Genomic DNA, 5,441 nt, shown 5'->3' with positions numbered 1-5,441 from the left:
GGGTTTTTTTGGTGAGATTATAGGTGGTATTTTTTTAATTTCAAATTTTAGTTCATTGAGATTAACTTTTTTATATTAACATTGTATTCTGTGACTTTGCTAAACTCCCTTATTAGTTCCAGTAGCATTTTTGAAGATTTTTTGTGTGATTGTGAGCATATGCAATCATATAATCTGTGAATAAAGACTGTTTGATTTCTTCCTTTCTGATCTGTATGCCTTTTATCTTGCCTTGTTACACTAGCTAGGACTTTCAGTGCCATGTAGGATGCATGATGAGAGAGGACGTTCTCGCCCTGCTCCTCATCTTGAGAGGAAGGCTTTCAGTTCAGCCTCTTGCCATTAAGTTTAGTGTTACCTGTAAATTGTTCAGACATACCCTTTATTAGGCTAAGGAAGTTCACTTCTATTCCTAGTATTATTTTTTTCTAAGAATCTTTACTCACTCTTTTCTAATGTTTTTTTCCCCCAACTTTGGGTAGTTCCTTTACACACATGCACTAATCAGTACTCAGCTGAAAAATCAAGGGGAGCCCTCTTGCAGTCTCCTATCTGGTGCGCTGCCCTGTAAATTCTAGCCAGTGTTGCCTCCCCAAACACCCAACTTTGTCTCCTTGTCTCAGGGAGACTGCCAGGCTCTGTTTGAGTTCCCTCTTTATGTGCTACAGCGTGGAAACTTTCTCCAGAAAATCAACTGGGACTATAAAAAAGATTGCCTCATTTCTTCACATCTCTTAAGGATCATTCTCTTGCATTGCCTGTCCAACAATGTCTGAAAACTATTGTTTTATGTATTTTCCTGTTTTCTTTAAAGTTGTTCAAAGTAGGTGAGTAAATCCACCCCTGAAATGGTTGCCAGATTTTGCAAAACACAACTCTCAGTTAAATCTGAATGGCAAACCAACAATGAATACTTTTTTAGTATATGTATGACCCATACTTATAGTGCAAGTATGTCTGAAATTCAAATTTAATGGGGTCTCTTGGATTTCACTTGGTAACCTTAATCCTTGTTAATTTGTCATGTCCAAATTGGAAGTCCCCGGAGACTCCTTTCGGTGCTGGAGCTGTATACTTCTTTGGAAATTCGTCCAATTCAGTATGAAATACCTACTGAGCTCCTACATTGTGCTCATCACAATGAGAATGATTTAGGGAGGAATATTTTTAAGGAAATATCAAGTTGGCAGTGAAGACAAAATAAGCATATGAAACCAATAAGTGCTCAGTTTAACTACAATGCTTAGCACAAGTGCCACGGGAATATGGAAGAGTTAAAGACCAAAATGAGCTGAAGTAGTCAGATAATCCAGAAATACAGTTAAAACAACAACAAAAAAGTAAATGATAAAATAATTGTATTCAGACAGAAGGAAAGAAAATAACGCTCAACTTGCCTAGACACAGACACAAGAAGGGTGGTTACTAGAGGGGAAGGGGGTTAGGGAGAGGATGAAGAGGGTAAAAGGGGTCAAATATAGGTGACAGAGGAAGACTAGACTTTGAGCGGTGAGCACACAATGCAGTACACAGATGATGTATAGAGCTGTACACTTGAAACATACAATGCTATTAACCAATGTCACACCCAATAAATTGAATAAATAAAAAAAGAAAGTAAGACACTGATGCAGGACTAAGATTGACATCCTCTGGACAACGAGGAAAATAACCTGACCAATGGATGTTATGGAAGAGTCATTATAAACAAGGTCAGTTGGTACCAAAGCCTCTGAGATAGCCGTTCAGTTTGCTCACTGCACAAGGGTGACAGGTTGGGAGGATGAATGAGAACTGAGGTCTAAACTGCTCCAATTCCCAAGATATGAGCGTTGATACAGGGCCACATCCAATCAAAGGAAAAGATGCTTTTTTCTAACGCTAAGGTACTTTGTAGGACACCTGAGGTACTGGGTGGGAGCTTCAGCGTCTTCCTTCTGAGTAGTCACAGTAGAATTACTTCTGTACCTCTGACCCAGAATCAAGGTGAGAGTCACTATGGAAAGAGGTGGGTGGAGATGTTAGAAGGTGTGTCATCTCTGAGCCATGAACCTTTCTCTACTACTGTGAAAAAAAGTACGAAGGGATAGAATGAAATTTGGTCTTACGGTTGAAGGAAGCTAAGTGAGGGCTTGGGATGAGTATTTTGATAAAACCACTCCAAATTTCAGCACCAGCACCGGTAGTCTGTATATTAACATAAAGCCACTTAATGAAGAATAGCCCTAAATCCAGCACAGTGAACACAAACACCTCCTGGGGCAGGCAGATGATGGGATTGTGAAGAATCTAACAGCTACCTGAAAATCTTTTTCCTCCTGAAAATCTTTCAGGAGAAGCTGCGAATCTGGATTTTCAAAGAAAACCTGAATTTCAAATGTTGGCATGATTCAAAAAAATGTAACAACATGTACACCCCACACGAACACAGTGTAGATTTACAGTGTTCTAACCAAGTAATGCCTATCTATAGGTGTAAATGCTACTAGTGTGCCTTCTGTGTTCTAAAGCAATATTTCCCAGCCCTAATCATTCTGCACACTATCCACATTATCTAATGGGGGTCCTACAAAAAAGAGAGAGAAAGGGAAGACGCGAACCAAGGCAAATATTACCCTACAGGTGAATATAAGTATTTTGGAAGACATGAACTTGTTAAACCTAACAAGCTCGGGAGACTGAAAATAACCACAAAGGATGGTCTGAACATAAAATTTCTAACTAAAAGCGGGTCGTGGATGGTTGTCACATCCTTGGCCTGTAGCTTTCTTGACAATCTTTACCTTAAGTGAGACTGTCTATTGTCTTTTTGCATCTAAGATAACATGCCATTGGAATGTCAGAGCAATCCCTTTTTCCACACCAGAGCAGGAAACTACAGAATCCTTCACTGTTATTCTTGTCCTCTGATTACCATCTGTATGTGCTGTAAAAGCGAATTATTAACTATCTTGTACCCACCTATGTAAAGAAGTACCTGTCTCTCCAATTTACTTTTGTCCAATCCCAGAGCCTTCCCCGCTTTGTTTTCTCCCACCCCCTTAATCTACCACCAGTGGATTTCATGTAACCCTCCTCCTTTGATTCTATGTATAAATTGCAAACTGCCATTTTGAGGAGCATTTTCTCAATCTGTTGAAATTTTGCTTCCCAGCAATTGTTGTCAAATAAACTCTTATAAGCTTTTCTTAGGCTGGATGTTTTTTCATCAGCAAACTGAAACAGCTATTTTTTCTCCTTTTCCTATTTATCAGTTTGGTCTTTAAAAAGAAAAAAAGGCAACCAGATTCAGGCTTAACTAATTGTAGCAATTGTTGCATATTTAGTTGTATCACCAAAATTTCTGACTAGGACCTCTATCTGGAGACTGTGAGGGTGGTTATAACGAATCTTTACAGAAAAAGACATTATCAGATTTTCACCAGCTTGGAATTCCTTGCTACAAGCAAATAAAATTATTCAAAATAAAATAAAATAAAAAGTAAATAAATAAAAATCTCCAAAGAAAATAACCACCTGTAACAAAACCTGATTTGTGAGAAAAACAAACAGCTGTCATTATCAGAGTATGACATTCTTCTATGTATAGCAATTACCAATGGCTATGCTGTCCAAAACCAAACTAAACTCAAAGAAACTAAACTAAATTTGATGCTTTCACGGAAGGTGAACCTATGTCTGTATCTCCACTGGGTGTGAAAATAATGAACTAAATCTTAAAAATGAAGGGTTGCTATCTTCTTTCTCTTAAGAATTGTTTGACTTCACAAATATGTTAGACTATAGCCTACGCTGATCTTTTTGTGTGAACTACCAGGTTCTATTTTAGTTTTATGCTATATTAGAGCAATAGGGGTAAAGTTTAACACACAATTAAGAACACAGTTTTTAATGGAAGAGTGATGTTTTAAGGACAGCCAGTCCTATTACATAAACCTTTCAATGTTTTCAAGTTGTAAAGGTTTTCTTTTCCTTAGCCAGTTTGCAGATCAGAATATTAAACAAGCACCAGAGGGCACTATTCTCACAGGGAAACCCACTCACAGACTGACAAAAAAATGGAGGCTTCTGAGCTATCTATAAAGGAGTTCCTTTCACATTTTAATGAGTCGAGTTTTATTCTCTATGCTTTTATCATCTATGATTGTGTAATGGCCTTGTCCCTGAGACATCACAGGGCTTACAGAATTAATAAATTTGACCCACCAACTTGTTCTATGTCTGTGGCAAGTATATTGGGTAACACTTTACACCAGCACGGATGTGGGAGATAGGGGAAGGGGTATGAACAATACTTAGGCCAAAGGACTGTGGGGATTTATTCTTGGTTTTGCTCAACCTGAATAGCTGAATGGAAACATTATCAGGTTCATACCTAGAGATCTGAGCTAGGAATTTGATCAATTTAGAGAAAATGTTGATTTATACTTTATTTATTTAGGTTTCTTTACACAGAGTGGTAATGCTCAGAGATCGGGACTCTCTTGCCTTTTCATAACATTCACCAGCCACCCCCTAAAAATATATCATTTGAGTAAAGGTGGCATTCTTGCCATGCAAATGCACCTTCAAGACAAGTTCCCAGGCTGTCGTTTACAAATAAGCTGCCACGCTTCAGTCCTTTATGTATGGAAATTCTAAAGCCACTGCTGTTGGTTGGTTGGTTGGTTGGTTGGTTGGTTGGTTGGTTTTTCTAGAGAACTTGCTCTAATAATCCAATTTACTTCTCATAAAAAGGCAGGGCCTCTGCATTCACTTTCCTCATTGTGACAAGGAGTAGAAAAATCCACAAAGAAATGACAAGGATAGAAGTCATCTTTATCAAGTGCCGCTATGACATAAAAGCCTAATTTATAAAAATCACATTCATTCTCAGAAATAACTAAAACTCATGGTAACGCACCAAAGAACTTTCTATTGAAAGTCCCTCTTAGATGACATTCAGTCTGCACATTCTCTCAGTGTGGAGAAGCTTGTCATGTTTGGCCATACCAGAAGCAGCCAGTTAATCAGATGTAACACGAAACTTTGACACGATCGCTTAGTGCTAACTTGTACTATAAGTGTATTGTCCTCTTGCCCACACTCTACAATACTACCTCATTGTAAACAAGATGTCTGGCTTAACTGGGATATCCTCTAAAAATATTTAAACGAAAACAGAAGCTGACATCATAGGGGAAGGCTGTATTCCCTGTGTTTGTATTTCTAACTTCCTATGCCATTCCCAGAGAAAGCCACTGGATGTTGCTTAATAATGATAACAATGGATTACATACAGTGGTTGGCAAAGGTAGAAAACACGATTAGATCATCCAGTCCACTCATCTTTCCAGCAAAGGGCAGAATCCCCAGATAGGGAATCTAACACTTCATTTCAGGCAAAGGGCCAAGTAGTAAGAGTGACACTGCCTTCGTTGTCTTCTCTCGCAGTACTGACA

Source organism: Hipposideros armiger, unplaced genomic scaffold (genome assembly GCF_001890085.2).
Source record: "Hipposideros armiger isolate ML-2016 unplaced genomic scaffold, ASM189008v1 scaffold_372, whole genome shotgun sequence".
In the NCBI taxonomy this organism is placed as follows: domain Eukaryota; kingdom Metazoa; phylum Chordata; class Mammalia; order Chiroptera; family Hipposideridae; genus Hipposideros; species Hipposideros armiger.
The sequence above is the reverse complement of the archived record's forward strand: the minus strand, read 5'-3'. Positions refer to the sequence as shown.